The sequence below is a fragment of the Pteronotus mesoamericanus genome, unplaced genomic scaffold (assembly GCF_021234165.1).
Source record: "Pteronotus mesoamericanus isolate MK-2021 breed Mesoamerican mustached bat unplaced genomic scaffold, CSHL_Meso_final contig_74, whole genome shotgun sequence".
NCBI lineage: Eukaryota > Metazoa > Chordata > Mammalia > Chiroptera > Mormoopidae > Pteronotus > Pteronotus mesoamericanus.
The window spans coordinates 21,168,309-21,186,531 of record NW_026555247.1 but is presented as its reverse complement, the minus strand read 5'-3'; positions in this window follow the sequence as shown (position 1 = coordinate 21,186,531).

The following is an 18,223-nucleotide window of genomic DNA, read 5'->3' as shown; positions in this document are numbered from 1 at the left end:
CACACCATTCACCTCTCAGTTAGTGGTTTGTAGGCGTTAGTCTTTTTGCTTCTCTCTTTCTAAACTCACTTTCACATATAATTTCTCCTAGAACTAAGAAACTTTCAAGGAAACCTTCCCCGACTCCCCACACTTCTTCAGGTCCTGATTATGTGCTCACATTACACTTCGTACTTACAGCAACTTTTAAATCTATTGTTGAATTTCTACCCTGCTGTCTTTGCTTATCACTATAGCTTTATAACTTGACAATGCCATGTTCTAACTAAATACTTTTGTGTAAATGAATAAATAGCTCCAAAAACACTTTATATTTTAGAAGAGTCATTTAAGTGGTATGATTTGATGGATGCCAAGTGCTTTCCTACCTTTTAATATCTCACCTACTGATCTCTGAAAGTATATCAATCTTCACTGCTTTTGATTAACCACTGTCCTGCCCAGACTTCTTTTTTAAAAGGCAACTCCTTCTGGTGAAGCTAGTGCATGATGTTCTTAACACCTCAGTGTGATGAGATTATTAGATTGCTCTCACTCCTGAGGGACAGACTGTCAGATGGCATAGATAACATTACAGGAAAATTTCCAGGTTAAGCTCTTACAAAATTGGGGTGGTCAGATAAAAGTGAAACTATACTGCCTAGTTCTTTCCCTAATGCATGAGGTAAGTTTTTATTGTGATGGCTTTATTCACATCTTAGACTAGTCAGCACAATCTATTATAGTTGAGTTGATTGACAGTGTTGTCTCTCCGGGCTTAAACATGAGCCTGCTGGTTCAGAGTGAGTTAATCTCAAGGTACAAATGCCTGTAGAGAGCCTAGAAGTGTTTCTTTTGAATTGGAGTTGGGTCATATATTTGGCACTTATGACCCCAATATTTGGACTTATAACTTGGAAGAGAATTCTATCCTGCCAGCTGAAGGCCTTCTGAATAACCAGCGAGATTGTTTCACAACATTTATAATGACTTTTAAATTTTTATTTATTTTTACAGTAAGCAGATATTGGAACAAGGGACTTTGAAAATGGTTATAATGCTGTAACAAAGGGGCTCTTCCTACTAAGGGAGTTGCAGAATATTGTAAAAAGGAAAAATGTTAGAAGTGTAGATTTTATAAGTACCTAACATTAACTGAGTATAGGATATGTGCTAGGTGCTATAAATAGCTCTTTTTATTGTATTACTGTATTTAATCCTCAGCCATATCAGCTAGCTGCTATTATTCTATTTATTTTTTTGAGAAAAATAATGATTTATTTCACAGGATCTGTTTAAAATAATGGAAAAATTAAAATACTGGTTGTGAAGGAAAAGAAATCAATATAATTATTCTTAATGAAAATAAATTTTACTAAGAATAAAGTCCAAAATTATTTGTATCCCTATAGGATATTCTTCATTACATCAATGAATTCATAATTAACCTCCCAAGTTACTCTATATTTCGAGACAAAACTTAAATGTTTGTACCAAGGTAGTGTCTTGAGGTGAATGACCCTAGGCCTTTGCGAAGGCAGGGTCTTTCACATCCTCGGGGTCAGCCAAGTTGTCACGTAGACCACGCCATGCCCACTGTAGTGCTTACTTTCACCATCTTCTCACTGTGCGGGGGAGAAATTATATGTCCTGAGAGAGAATTTCAAAGTCATAGTCTTCAAGTACTTACGTAGCTTCTTGAGATGCCTGTATGTAACGCACAAGTTTTTTTAAAGAGAGATTCCTGCTGAGTGATATAACAATGCGCATCAATGCAACTCATGTTTAGAATTTTAAGTCAAATCCAAACAGAGCAAAGTTGGTTTTGCCAGAGATAACATCCATCATATAAATTTTGCATAACTTTATACCTGCAGATTGATTTATACTGGCCTGCAGGAAGACTTTTTGGCTCACAATTAAAGTTGTATATGAGGGAGGACTGAAAAAAGACTGGAATATCTTCTGGAGGGGGGGGCCCACATAGTACAGGCTTCCCCCACTGGGTGAGTGCTCTGCGAACCTGTCTGTATCACTGTACCACCTGACATTGTTGTGAGAGGCTGCATTTAACTTCAGTGAATTTTTTTCGAAGGCTCTCTCAACGTATTTGCCCATTTCACAGTTTGTGATGTACAAGCGCACCTGCCCATGCTGTGCTGAGTGGTCAGCAGTTTTTCACCAAAACTGGCATGACCCCCACGTCCCACTCTTTCCATTCACCCAGTTTGGCCCTGAGAGACTTTTGTTTTTGTTTCCCCAGGTGAAAAAAGGCCTCAAAGGGAAATGTTTTGCTGATGTAAAAGAGGTGAAACAAAAAAATGGCAGAAGCACTAAAAGGTATCAAAATTGATGTGTTCAAAAACTGTTTTGAGCAGTAGAAAACTGTCTCTATGGTTGTGTTGCATCAAATGGAGAATATTTTGAAGGCCACAGAAGTTTAAATAGGGAAGAGTAAATACACAACTTTTTATAAATGAATTCGGGGGATTTTTTTGGTTCCTTCATCATATAATATCACGGGATGGTATATGAATGCTTTTGAATGACTTCTTATGTGTCCAAATTAGAAGGCTGGGACTGAGGCAAAAAATTTTTGATTTGTTGAGCCACCCCTGGGAAGTTAGGAAATGTTATCAGCAGGGACATATATGATGTGCGGCATTCCCAAGGCACTATACTTATATTGCAGAGATGAGGGAACTGAATCCCTGAAGGGTTAAATAACTTACCCAAAGTCAACTTGCAGTCAGGATGGGAACCACAGAGTGATGTTCTCCCTGGGTGCAGACCGGAGTTCCAGGGGACTTGGTATGTGCCATTCATAGATGATCCTAACGTGGCTGCTGGCTAGAATCATGCTTGCTGGAAAAGAAATTATTGAAGGAAAAAAAAAAAAGTCACCACAGCTACAGATATGGGTCAAATGTGTGACCTTCCCCATCAACTTCTCCTAAAAGTCAGATATCCCCTGTACTCAGAAGCTATGGGGACATACGACAATCACTGCCACAGTGAACCACAGTTTCTGATGAGAATGTGACATTTTTTCATATGTGCTGGGTTAAAAAAATAAAACAGCCTGAGAATCACTTGTTGTATAAGAGAAGCTTCTGAAGAAAAAATGTGTATTTTAATAGGGATTCTAGCATAAAACTAAAATAGAAAACTAAACCCAAGGTCAAGAAGGGAGCTAAACGTGGACTTGAGTGTGGGAGAAGCATGTGAGCGGCTCAGGGAGCAGAAGGAAAAGCAAAAAGGTGGAAACATTTTCACCCAGCTGTTCTGGCTTCACAGTTTACCAAAGACAAGTTGGCCAGATAGAGTGAAGGAAACAGTAGTTTATGTTTCCTTAGTAGCATCTTTTGCCGTCTAGCATCTGTCAAGGTCACTTGAAATATCACTCCAAGGTGCTAAGCAATGCTTTTATTAGGGAGGCAGACAGATAGGTGGGAAAGAGGATGGAGTTTGGAGGAAAACAGATTCTAATCCGTCTCTGTATTATCGGTAGCGGGGGTGGGGGTGGTATATTGAACCTCTTAGAATGTTTCTACTATGTTACATATATGTAACAATATGTTGCAGAGTTTTTGTGATGATCAAGGGAGGTATATACACTCCAGAGAATGTTTAGCAGAGTACCTGCTCAGAGTTCACATCTCCCAGCCCCCTCCTGGCCTTACGACCTGCGTCTCCTCTCCTCACATCTCCCCTCTGCTGCATCCAGGTTTTCTGAGGGCACCCCATTGAGAGGACCGCACAGAACCGCACGTCGGAGATCATCCTTTCCGCATTGGCTGGGTTTTCCAGCACCATACTCTCATCTCAAGGAAGGTCCTGGGTATGTAAGTTCACACCAGCATATTGATACCTAAAACCTAGTTAATGTTATTCCCTGAAACAAAGCTGAATTTTAGAAAAAGCAGCAAATTAAGAGTTGGAGTTTTAAGAACAAGATTAAAAATGAGTATGAGCCATCAGTGATTGGTTGGTTGATGGTGAGTATAGGCTGTATCACTCCCAAATTTTGGCCTCCATAATTTTAGACCAGAAGGCTGATTTCAGCTTGAGCTGCAGGATACTTAGGGGAAATTTTTAAATACAGGCGGCTGAGGGTTAAGGGCAGAGTGCTAGACTGTCAGGCACTTACAAGTCGGGAGATGGGGAGGGGGCCTGAGAAGGAGCCAGCACTGAGGCTGGAGGAAAAGCAAGACACTGATCTTCAGGGTCAGTCCACATACACGTTCCTACTTCTTAGCTCAAAAGTGTCCTCAGCCTTGCAGAAAGAAGGGGAATATGCTCAGAGTTGTTATATGTCCTCACTCTTCTGTCTTCATCACAAGAAAAAAACATCTCTGGTTCATCTCTTTACTATGAGTCACCTCTTCAATCTTCCCTTTGTTTTTCAACTTTGAATTGGAATGATTTCATTAACTTAGTTTGAGCTAAAGTTAAAGATATTGCTATAATACTTTTGAACTTATCTTTATGTTCCATTAAGAATTACTAACCCCTCTTCATAGGTTAACAGTTAATGGTTGGGGTTTGGAATCAGACAGGTGTGAGGTATAATTCCACTTTCATCACTGACTCTAGCTGTTTATTATTTTATCCAAAGATGAGATTACTATTTTTCCAAATTCCCAGAGATGCCTCCTTATATATCTCTCATCTCTAAGATATCAGCAGGGATGCCTAGAGGTTGGTCTTCCATACAGTTCCGCTCAAAGGGTCTGGGGCCAGCATTGGAAGTGGGGAGAAGCTGGGGTCCCAGGAGGTCAGAGATTCTACAGCAAAAATTCATCGATGGTAGTTTTTTGTACTTTTAATGTCATCAGGAAAAAAATATAATCCTCTGGAAGGAGAAATAATGTTACATAAGAAGCAAAGCAGTCCATGGGTTGTAATTATGGTTTCTGTAAAGAAGGTCCAGCCCCAAAGCCATAGTTTATTTTCATGGCTATAATATCAAAGCTATTCAAGATGTTAATACAAAGTGTCAAGACCAAGTCATGCACAGAGCTGAGAAAATTAATTAGCCTGGGGAGGAGCTAATTTCAGGGAAAGTGGAAACTACCCCCAGCACTTGAACTATTTTGTGGAGCGGAGAGAAGGGGGGGCAACATAGTTGGTATCAATTGGTAGAAAGTGAGTGAACTTTGGCTCAGTGGAAAAAATAACTTTCTCTTATATTATGGGTTATTCAGCAATGAAACAGGCTATCCTATGAAGTAAAACTGGAATTTTATTACCAGGGGAAATTCTGAAATCATGTTAGTTTCTCTTCTTAATTGACCTGTGAGATGTCCGAGGCCAGGCCGGGGTTAGTGGCTTTCACAGAGTCACACAGGAGGAATAGAGATTGGAAAACCTGACAAGAGGTCATGCTCCTGACAAGAGCTTGCTATAAAATCTTACTCCCATTCTGCATTTGGTATTCCTGAGAGAAGCTAAGGGCTTCGAGAGATGAGATCTGAGCCTCCTTCCTTCATCAAAGTTGTGGCTTAGAAAGCCTGGAGAAGCGACCACAGCAGGTGATGCTTTTACACCCTAAGAATATTAGTTTTATTGGTTCACCTGCAATAAAAGCAAAATATGTAAGTAGATATAATATTAATATCTCATACATATCACTTCTCAAGAGCTCCTCATCGATCAAGGTTTGTCCTCCTCATGCCAGAAACTGAGGGAAGAATAACTTTGATATTTATCACAGAGAGGAGACTAAGACAATTATAAGATGTGTAAATAGATTTAGGCCTCAAACACTTTAGTGCCGTGCTTTGGGAAGTAGGGAAGGAACCAGGGCGAAGGTGGGACAGACGGCGAAGGCTGCCGGATGGGGAGGTCAGAAGGTGAGGCTCGGGCTCGGAGGGAGTGAATGTCAAGGCTGAAACCAGAGGCCTGGGGGACACCCATTGAACCCTCCTGAGACGTAGGCAATAAAGTTGCTCCCCTTTTAATATTACAGGAAAATAAAGTCACTGCAGCAGGAACATAATTCCGTCATTTATTCAAGCTTTCGTGGCTTTGAACCTGACACAAATATTTAGATATAAATGTTCTGAAACCTTCTTTGGAGCAAATGTCTCTACTTTTTGTAAAAGAAACAGGGACGTTCCCTTCTGCTTGCTTAACAATGGCCATCAGATTCAGTGTGGACAGCAAGACAGCAAGGACTATTTATCCATGTGCTGGAGGTAGTAGAGAAGGACAGGAATAGAGTCAGGATGTTTTACTTTTGTACCTTCTTATCCTACCCTTTGATCCAAAGGGTAGAGGGAGAGAAACCATGAGGGACAGAAAGTCACAAAACTTAGGAACTTAAGTTTTTCCTATTTAGGAAATGAATATCATGGCCATGGGTACTTTGTGGGTGGTTATTTTTAGACTCACATTAGATAATATGCAGTACTGCCATGATGACTTAGCCCCATCTTGGGGGGTTATCCATATTGGGAGCAGCCAAAAAAAAGCGGGGGGCTAGCTGTCTCTCAGGCATGGGAGGGTGGGAATTCTTGCATTAGGAGGGACATGGCAGTCATCTGTTTAAATTTATACTAAAAACAGAATATATCACATTAAAAATATTTTTTTAAACAGAATATATCACATTTAAAATATTTGTTTTAGGCATGGGAGAAGAAGAAAGCCCGCTTGGTATAAGAACAAGAGCCCAGGACTTGTAATTTAATGGTCTACTTTTTAAATATTCGTTTTCTCATTGTTATTTGGGTGGCCATGGACAAGTCTTCCTAAATCTCAGATGATGTTAACACTTTCACCCGACGGAGGAAGAAATAAGCTGGTGGGCTTGAAAGTGTTTTGCTAACTAGAAAATGATATACTACTGTTCTTCAGAGCAAGGAAAGAGACTTAGAAAGCATCTATTAACTTACGGTGTTATTATTGTAAAAAGTTTATCCATGGGATGTCAAAGATGGATGAATGAAGAGCAGCTCATCAATTATCTCGGCCTCGGCAGACTCAGCCAGGGCTGAATAAATATTAAATTCATGTTTTAGCTATACAGCTAATGGGTCAGGGAGAGAGTTTTATTTTTTTCCTACTGCTTTCCTTCCTACGAAGGCAGGGTTCAGACCTAAATATTTGTTGTAACAACGTGGCCCAAAAGAGTTTGCTAAGCCAGGACCTAGGAGAAAAGATTCAAACACACTTCGGCTTGGATATGAAAATGGGAGGAAAGCTATGTTATAGTGAGGTGCCCTTTCAGACACTTCAGATTCCCAGGATGACCCCACTGATCCCTCACTCGCGATTCGATGCACGGCTCTCTGAGGCAGTGGCTGCGTCGGCTGCTCTTAGCCATGAACCAGAGTATCTCAGAGAGGATCTGCTAAGTGCCTCCTGGGTCTGTAGCATGGGAAGCATGTCTGCAAAGTTAATAGAGGGCTTCTGCTATGGGGATTGAGAGATTTCAATCACTTGTATTGTCAGTGAGTGAGGATGATTAAGGGCATGGCGTGTCCTTGTCTGGAAGAAAGAGCAGAAGCTTAAAAAAAAATGAAAAAGAAAGAAAGAAAGAAAAACTTTGCCGTGTAGGTGCCAGGTCCAGTTGTGAGCTGGTGCAGGTGTGTGAGCTGAGGGGCTGGACTGACTGTCTCTGTTGGAGGTGGGACCATCCTGCGGGGCCATAGAGCTCACTACCGCGCCACCGCTGCTCAGAAGCAGGAGGTTAATTAGCCCAGTGCTTAATGAGAGCGTCTGAAGAACTGTTGAGGAAATACAAAAAAAATAAATGAGATGGAGGAACGATGGAGAAAAGACAGAGAGCTGCTATGTGCTCTGAAATGGCTGGTGGGAGAAACAATGCGGCCAGGAGCAATGGAGAATGTGCATCCGAGGCCCTGCCTCAGCGCCGCTGGAGGGCGCTCTTTTAACAAAAGAGTGGCACAGAGATGGGGGAACTTGGGAAGTTTGGCAGCTATGGAAGGTGATGTGAGTGTGAGCTTGCTTGTGTGTGTATTCAGAGGGTAGTGTGGAAAGGAGGAAAAGCTTTGTTTTCATTTTCAGGACTTGAGAATTATTAGACTTCTAAGGCAAAGAAATAATTGTCTTCAATTCCTAGAATCATTTTTTTATTGACTTCCTTTCAAGCATGGCACTTAGTCATTGAAAATAAGTATTTGTGGAATAATTGAATGAATAGAAAAATAAATGAATTTCATTGTTAATGCTGTGATTTCATGGCAGCATTTTTTTAAACCATGCTCTGAGAAATCTAAAACTTTGATGGAGCTATGTCAGGAAACACCATAAAATTGTTGGCCAAATTTCTTGGATATGTGTGGCTCTTTGGAGAAATGCTACAAAGACCAGACACTCAGTAGGGTTTAATTTAGTACTGAAAGTCTAACTGAGGCAAACTTTAGCATGGTTATCATAGCCCAAGGTCACAGGGAAAGCAGGTAGCTGAGTTAAGGATTAAGTCAAGAGCTTGACTTAAACTCCAGTGCCCTTTCTAATTCACCATACTTGAGGCTGAATAAATATCAGAAGAATGAGCCAAAAGTACATTTGATGTTCATTAAAAATTGTTAGTACCTTGGAAATGTCACAAGACTTGAAAAGACAAAGTGAGAATTTAGTCGAATTTTCAGGCAAACGAATGTTTAGAAATGAGGACTTAGACAACATCAGTGGAGTAAGGGCAGAACACACAGTAAAGACGCGTATATATAGGGCTGGTACAAAGAGATCATAAAATTTAGAAATCCTGCTCTTTTAATTTGGGCTACTGTTCTATGAGGTAAATAATATTCCAGTATTAAAGGTGAGGAAACTGAGGCCGAGAGAGACAAAGTAACTCAGCTAAAGTCACATTGCTAGGAAATGGTACATTGTGGATTCAAGCCCAGGCCTGCCAAGGCCCAATGTCTGCATTGTCACTAAGTGGAATAAATGAGCATAATCTAGAGGTAATTAATACAGTTCCAAAACAAATGGGCAAAGTAATCAGAAAATTTAAGATTTATCTTTATGCTGACAGATACTATAGTGACAAATGAGAAGTGAGTCTCCACATGTAGCCTGGGCACTGAGAATGAAACTCACACATTACCTTCTATACTAACATGACGGTCCCATTCCTCTGTCTTAGTTAACATGTCTTTGCTATTACTCAGTCTTCATTAGTATGACCTAATTCTTCCAAAAGTAGCCTGCCTAGGTAAGTGTTTTCATGGTTTATTACAAAATTTTCCTGAAAGACCCAGCTTTTCAATGAAAAACATCAACAGTCTGTGCCTTATAATTATTTGAATCTCTTGACTCAAAATACTCACCTTCCTGTTTCCATCAGTCCTGAACTATTGTATCATAATCCTTATCCAATCCCAATCAAATCCCAACTTTAAAAGACCTGCCTGAAGCCAATAAATTGTTACCTTATCTTCTTCCCCAAGTTACTGCCAAAGGGAATGTTCTTAACAGTGAGCAATCAATTCAGGTTTGTTTTATCAAGAGGTTATGTTTGTAATATTTGCAGATCCAGTTTTTGACATAAAATTAGCTTTGAAAGGTTTTCAAATACCAAAACCACTTTGCCCTAACTTCTTTGATAAAGAGTGAAGTGAGGAAGCTAGACCTAGAGAACAGAACTTACAAAAAAATTCCACTACTCTGACAAGAATTTTAAATTCAGAACAAAGGAAAGGCCAAGTGTTCTGTTTACTTTACTGCCCCTTGACCTAAACATAATATATCCTTTTGCAGTCATAGTGGAAACCCGTGCTGTTGGGGAGGGAGAGAAAGATTATGTCACCTGGAAGAACTAGAGACAAAGGGCAGAAGGAGGATGTCCCCTAGTGCCAAAAGTGGAAAGGTAAGAGTGTCTAATGGTATCACCAGGTTGCCATGCTGCTCCCTGAAGCTTACTTAGGATGCTGCACTGGTGGAGAGGGAAGGATGGATGCAAAAGTCAATTTCTGAGCAAAACGCAAAGAATACAAGGGACCCTTCCCCCCAGGCATTTCACTCTAAACCAAACTGATTTATGGAAGTCAAGTTCCATCTTTAAAGGCATTGTTATTGATCTATCTTCAGAGGAAAAGTTAGGAAATAGGAAAAGCCTAGGCATGTAAGGACATGGACCTGAGTTCTATGTGATGGATGACAGTAGCCTCTTCTATGGGAGGCTACTGTCTTGTCTACCTGCCAGTTAATGCTCAGGGTCCTTGACATGGGAAAAATCACAACATACCTGATAGTGCTGCAACTGAAATTTAATGAAGTTACAGGTGAAGTTGCCAAAATTCTTTCCATGGCAACCATGTTAATTGGCTTATTTGATTATTTTAACCAACTGAGCATGGTTTAGCTGATCATTCAAACTAGATGGGGCTCTGGAGGTGGCTGAGTATAGGGTGAGATGAATAGTCCATGGGCCTGTTAACAAGTATTTAAAAGGAGTCACTACAAGAGAAGCCAAAATATTGGAGTGAGAAATCAAAAAGGAGTGGAACATGCAGGCAAGGTCACTTGTGTAGGGAAAACAAGGCAAGGAGCAGGAGGCAGACTCTTCCATGCTCATACTTTCTCTGAATCTGGGACTTCTTTAGCTTCTATAGAAACAAAATTAAAAGTTCTCTTCTTGCCCTTAAATGCTTCTGTGTTCTCTCAAACCAGGGGTGGGGGTATGTTCTGTCCTTTCGTGTCAATCATACCTCCTCTGTTTGCTTTCTACCTTCTAGAAATTTATATGTATTTCTTTTAAACTGATGGTTCTACTCACATTATATTTGCTGTTAGTTTTTACATTTTGTATTATTTTTATTGCGTTTTTATTTTTAAAGTTAGAGAGATGTTGAGGAGAGGAGAGGAGCAAAGGCAATGAGCATGAGTATTGATCTATTGCCTTCAACTGAAAAGCCTTGCTTACAAGAGCCAAATTTTTAAATTTGAAGGAAGTTTGCTTTATCAATGTTTTATTTCATGGTTCATGCTTTCAGTCTGTTGCCTTAAGGAGCTATTAACATGGCATTATACTTAAAGTCTTTGCCTGAATATCTATAGGATATGCTAAGCGGTATATGAGTAATATAAAGTTCTGTAAGAGTTCAGGGGAGGGAGATATCACTTAGAAGTAGATAGCTTTACAATGATGCTTAACAGTTTTCCAATAAGATGCTGCTGACTCCTGAATTTTCTAAGTATTAAGATATATTGTTAATGTTTCAAGATTTGGCTTGAGCACATAATGTTTAAGAAATGTACGTATGTGTGGCCAGTGAGTCCTAAACAAAATCATTAGTGATGGAAAGAGCCATGCATGATCCTAAGCTCCCAAGCTCTGCCCAGTTCCTCCACCCCTTGCCAACCATATATCCTTTTATTTCATGTGAGTTTCTTTAAAGTTTCAATGGATGATTTGGGTTTCATATATGTTCTTCTGTGATTTACAAGAAACAAATGACCTGTTTATTTTACTTCTTGCTACGATCCTCTTCACTACACTGAGATGTTTGATTCTGTTTACTTTGAATTTAACTTTCGAGGGGTTGATGCTTTATCTAATTAAAATATATGTATATATTCTTAATAAATGCCTTTATGTGTTCAAGATTGCAGTGTTGGTTGGCATTGTCAGGATTCAGCACATAGTAGGTACTCAATACATCATTGATGAAAGGAAGACTAAGTGATTGAACTCCTGACGCAAACAGAAAAAGAGTAGAACAAAACTCTTTATATCTGTTCACCTCAGTACACATATACACATTAAACTAAAGGTATTACAAATAATTCTGAGGTTGAAACAAACTTTTTTCCTATCTGATGCTGGAGAGGAAAAAATCTAAACTTTCTCTAGTTGTAAATTGAAGAGCATTTTTCTTCTTTTAGTTACAATGCCATCAGTTTTATTAGAAATGCTACTTTGTTTAGCTGTTCTTCTTAGGCTAACAAAAAATCGAGGTGTGGTAAAGGAAAAGCAGCCCCGCATGCTCACCTCCGTGCCTACCATCGATCAGTTGGATGACACCAGCATGGCAGGTCTTCCACTGAGGTGTCTGCAGTGGAGCCTGGCCCTTGCCTCCTGGTGGTCACTGATTGCACTCTTGCTTGGAAAACACAAAGCCCCGCCCACTCTTTTACCCCCATCCTCCCAGTGCTCATAACTAGCATATGCTCTGGCTGAGTGACCCGGCTCCATTCACAACTAAATCAGTACTAAAGCAGTTTGAATGATAGATAGCAGCTTATCAATAATTGAAAAGAAAGGCTCAGAGATATCCCATTATCTGAATAATTAATGCTCCACTTGGGCTTTATAATTCCTTAATAAAACTGACTGATTGATTTGCTTAATTAATTCCTCCTTTGACAGGCTTATTGCTTTCTTTGGAGACAGGGATGGGCAAAAAGAAAGAAAAAAAAAAAAAAGACAATCCAAGCCAAGAGAAAAGATTTAAAATCTTCATAAACTTTAACCCCCACAGAGTATTACGAAAACAACTTTTCCATCAAACCTTCTACCCCAACCTCGGCTTTTCCATAAAAGAACCCCATCCCCCCTGTAAGCAGACCCCAAGAGAGTATTTGACATTGCAACTGATGAAACATTATGCTCGACTGTGAGGACCCCAACCCCATCTGTAGTAATAAACTCAACTCAGCCTTAAACACTTTTGAATACATCAATTTGAATGAATGTTTTAAGCCGACTTGCATGTAAAGCAATGAGCGCTGAGCAAGGCCATGGCAGCAATTACCGTCTGAGTGAGCTGATGGTTCTGCCTGCTTGAAGTATCAGCGTCCCTCTGGCTTTAGTGCACCTGTTCTGACTGAAGAACAGTGCCTGTCACTGGAATTTGGTCTAATCCAACTCTACTGCCATCCTTCCTGTGATGACTGGAGTTTGCCAGAAATGGATCAAATTGCCCCAGAAAATTAAATGAAGAAATGGAAAGAAACAGGTCATATGGGGTGAGGGTTAGAAGGTGGAGATTGAGAAAAAGAAAACTGAGTTAAGTGACTGAATATGAATACATGGCAGGGGAAAGAGGATTAAGACCATTTCTCTTAATTCTGGATCTCATAATCTGTGGTTATAAAAATAATACAATTATTTTGGAAAAAATATTCAAAGGACAAAAAACAGATGGTAAATTATTGAGTTGGAAGAAGAACCCGAGCCTTGTTAGCAGAAATTCCAATGATTGTGTCAAGTTAAATAAGCAGGATACAATAGAATGAAGTTTTAGTGTTGGATTCTATTTCAGTCATCAATAGTCCCATGGCATTGAACCCTGTGGTTTTCTTAAGAACTTTGTGTTAGTCAGCTTGGGCTGCTATTACAGAGCACCATAGACCAGGTGGATTAAACAACAGACGACATTCATTTCTCACTGCCCTGGAGCCTGGGAAGTCCAAGATTAAGGTGCTGGTGTATTTGGTTTTGTGAAGGCCCCATTCCTAGTTTTCAGAAGGCCCACTGCCTTCCTGCTGTATCCTCATATGGGAGCAGGGTTTGGGGAAAGAAGGAGAGAAAGCTTTTTGGTTTCTTCTTATAAGGGTACTAATGCCATCATGAGGACCTCACCATGTCTTCTAAAACCAATCACCTCCCAAAGTCCCCACCTCCTAGTTCCAGCACATTGTGGGGGAGGCATGTCAGGGCTTTAACATTGGAATTGGAGGGAGTGCAAACATTGAGTTTATAGCAAGCTTAAGGAAGGAGACTTAGTGGTGAAGGTAGATTGGGTGTCCTGACCAGGGGTTTGTGTGCAAGGACTCTAGGGAGTGTCTGTGGAGTAGTGAGAATAGGTTTCTTTTGCTCAAATTTCATAAAAAGAGTAAATACATTTAAGTAAATGAAATAGGTATTATGGAATGACATCACCCACTCTCATAGTGTGGGAGCTCAGCTAACTATCCTCATCAGCAAAGGGTCTACCTCACAAGGCAAGATATAAAGCACATAAATGACATCTGACACAAAATGCACATCTTGATAAATGATGGATATTAACATTGTACCAGATACTTAGTTGCTAGGGAATTTGCCTGTGAAGAAAATAAGAACGTCCACCAAGAGTTAAAAGCAAAATCCGTACATTGTAGACTAGATCAAAGAGACCAAGTCTTCCTGAAAGACAGACTCTATCCTAAGCTTGCAACCATTGCTTGTGATCTGAAAGAATATAGAAATCACAAAGAATCAGGTCAGCCATGGAGGAATAAAGTTAAAAAAAACAAGAACCGCATGGATTTATATTGGCAATGCCTTTCAAGGCACTGCTCATAGGAGAACGAACTTTAGATAAAAGGCTTTGGGTTTTCTGATGCTTTTGGCAAGTCATTCCTGTGGAGATGGATCCCAAAGGTGACACTCAATAGTTTTCATTGTTCTGGTCCTATTGACAAGCCCATTCTGATTTCAGACTGATACTAATTCCATTGATTCCATTTCCCTGAATTGAATATTCACTAATTCTTACTATTACCTGGTTTTCTACATATACTTTCTCCCTAAAAGGATTGGCCCTATATACTTTTGTGTGTTTCATTTCCTATGACATAGAATTTATTCTTCCAATTGCATGTATTGTTTCCAGTAAAGAAATTAGCTGACATCTTGGATTTATTATTCAGTCTCAAGTTTGGTTAAAGTGAATATGTTTGAGGAAGATCGATGCAGTGATGATGTGCTGACAAAGGCAGGTTACTGAGGATATAAGGGTAAGGGCCACCAGCTGAACCACTATGGTGAATTTACCAAGAAAATAAATGCCACCTGTGAGGTATCTTGGACGAGACCACTACTAGAGGCCACATGCATGCACCCACAATATCGCCTGGGACTGTCTTGTTTGAATTACTATAAATAGTAATTCTGTATGCTTTGGTTGACTCTCTACCATGTTTCTAGCTTTTTGTTAGAATGAAAGTGTCTTAGATAGGGTATCTGCCTCCAAAGACTTAAGACTACTTGTCAATGAGGACATTCTGGAGACAAATGGCTGCTGTAGAGAATAACACATATTCAGAACTTAAAAAAAAAAAAAACAGTTTTGAGGCAGATAAGGATATGTTGTATTCTCCCGAAGGCTCAAGTTCCCATGAGCTGTTCAAGATCAAATAGTCCAAATGTAAGTAGTGGAATTTTTCTTCTCCTGCTTCCCCCAGATTATTACCTACCATATGTCTTAACTGTGTAGAACAATTGTGATTTCAAGTGTCTTAAAATTATTGGATCAATCTTGATTTAAATAATTAGGTGCCTTGTTCCAATAAACAATTAAAGTGCCCCAGAGATTATTACAATATTTCAAAAAATTTTGTCAAACCCCTAGGCAGAACTAAAAAAAGAAAAGCATATTTTCAGGTTATGATTTGATTTTGTGCCTTAAACAAAGTCGCCTAATTCGTAGTGCCTACCGCAATGTCAACTGCCTAACAGATGTTCAAACTGAAAATGACTGGGTTAGTTTTTAATATAGCATGATATTTTAAGATAATCTCGTTAAAGACATGGAAGAGTATTGGGCTCTAGCATATTCATTCTGTGTTTCAGGCTGTGTTATTGTCATCTGGGCCTGACCATCACAGATCTAATGTTTCATCTGTGTTGCTGAGGTAAAACCAGGAATTACATTTTCCAGAATCCTCTTTTCTGTATATTTAGATTTACATGGTTAGATTTAGAGGGTAAGAGACAACAGAGAACATTGTTCTCGGGAAGTCATGGAAGCCAAAAGGAGTAGCTTCTCAGACTCATCTATGAGCCCACATGGAAGACGTAGACTGGGACTGTGGTAGACTCTTTCCGTAAACTTGGCAATTGAAGCAGCTTCTCAGCCAAACATCTACTTCAGTACTTCAGGCTGAAGTCATCAATGACAGTTCTTGTCATTGCCATCCTTGTGACAATAGCCATCCTGACCTTCGATTCTTCTTGTTCCTCTTACATATGTGTAAGCTCCAATTCCTATATTAATTTTTTATCCCTGTAATTCTTAGAGAGGCTCTGATTCCAAGGCCAAACATAGACTAATTTATAGGAAATTACCCATATGACAGAAATGCCTTTCTAGCTACTCGAGTGAAGACAGCATGGGGACTTAATTCCATTCTGATAACCAGCTATACACTACTCAGGCACCTTCCTCTGATGAAACTTCTCTTTTGAAATCTTAGGAAAAACCAATATGCAAACATCTCTTGAATAGGCCTTTCTTTGGAGAGGCTAAGGTCTAAGAAAACCTGAAGAAAGCCCAGACAGATTGGTTGTGAAATACCTATTTCATGGCTAACTTAGAATGCCCCAAATATTTTTTTTTCCCAGCACTTCTGAAAGAACTAAATTGCAAAGGGAAGAACTTTTTTTCTGGATTAAAAATTAACTTAGATGTCAAAATAAAACCCTAGAATTTAATTTATCATAAAAGCTATATTCTCGAATAGAATCTAATGGACCAAAACAGATAAAGCAATTAAATGGGAAATGCTATGAATTAATCTTATTTAAAGAGGCAGTTGAGATGGAATTCATATTTTTAAAGATACAATAACCAGGAAAAAAACTTTTTAGCTCAGCTAGTGGTGCCATAATTTAAAATAATAAAGCATTATAAGTACCCAATTTATTAATTTTCTGCAGGTGCTATTTGTTACTTTTGACATTCCCCTCAGTTTTGATTGCTGGTGACTTTTTCTCATTGGGTTTTACTTTTTCTGTTATTTACTAAATTTTAGTGGTGAGTGTGTGCGTGCTATGTAAAGTGGAAGAATACTGATGCCCTGAAAAATTCTCAAGCTTAAATCCAGTGCTTCTAGATCATTCTCTAAAATAATCTCTCTGTGCCTTAGTTTCTCCTGTCAAGTGATGAGAACCTTATTCAATAATACAATGGTGAAAGCATTCTTGAAAAGACTTTATAGCGTCTTGGTTATCACTGTGATGTTATTGATTAATAGAGTGACCATGTTTTATTATCTTTCCTTTTATAGAAATTGTATGTAATTAAGGTATGCAACTTAGTGTTTTGATATAAATGCACATTGTGAAATAATTACCACAACAAAGCTAATTAACATATCCATCACCTCATGTAAGTTACCTTTTTTAATGGTGAGAACAATACAGTTTTGTGAATTTTAGTTTTAAGGGTCTGATGTTTGTGTAGCAGAGTAACTGAATTTTGAGGTTTGGTGTTAGATTTTCCTTTTTTATTGCTTTCTAGGCCACGTTGCCTGTTGGGCTTTGAGGCGACTGCCCAGGTTCTCATCTTGATTCTGTCAGGTTCTAGCTCTGAGATTTCCTACAAATTTATTCGCTGTGACTTATTTTTTTTCAACCATAGTCCCTGCCTTATAGAGGTTTTCATGCTGATTAAAAAGGTTTCACAGAGAAATAACTTGGAATATTAGCTGGTACGTAGTAAAAATTCAATAAAGGTTAACTATTATGTTATTATTGTTTTACATAATGTTTCTTTGACTTATTCCTAATTATGTATTATAATTTCAAAAAATTATTTGTAACTTTTATCATTTTCCTTCATGCTTATAAAGAGCAAACTAACAAAAATAAACAAGAAAAACTAAAAGCATTATGTTATTGATAGATCTTAACCTTAAAAAAAAAAACCCATAAACTCTAATGTTTATGAAATCTCATGATAAATAGTGTAATTTAAAAGAAATCAAATAGTAAGGCAGCATGCTTTGCCCCTCCGCATCCGCACAGCGGGAATCTGATATGCCCTGCTCTACCAGCTTCACCCCACACAAAAGTCATGGTTACAAGGACACAACCTCTAGTCATTGTTAGTTTTACTCTTTCTTCCTTTTTGTTCCTATGGTCTTTCTCCCGCCAGAGTATTTTGCATGTTGTCACCAGATTTGTCTTCCTAAATTGCTCCTCCCACAGTGGGACCTCCACTGTTCACAAACAGAGTCTGGTCTTCAAAGCCATCCATCCACAGGCCGCCTGCACCGCCCACTGACTGTATCCAGGCTACTGGTACTCTCTTCAGTATCAATGCAGTCCTTCCTATTAGCTCAGTGCTCTTCTGATCACCTTGCATCACATATGCCACAGGCCCTACTAGGTTGCAGATCTGCCTACTTCTTGGACTTCTCCCTACACTTGTCCCTATCCTATTCACCTTTCAAAATGGCACCCAATTACCTGTCTTGTGTGCCTGACTCAGAGGTTTCTTTTGTGAACCCTGTAGTGATTATGAAGGGTAGACCTCTGGTTCACATTATTTCATCTCCC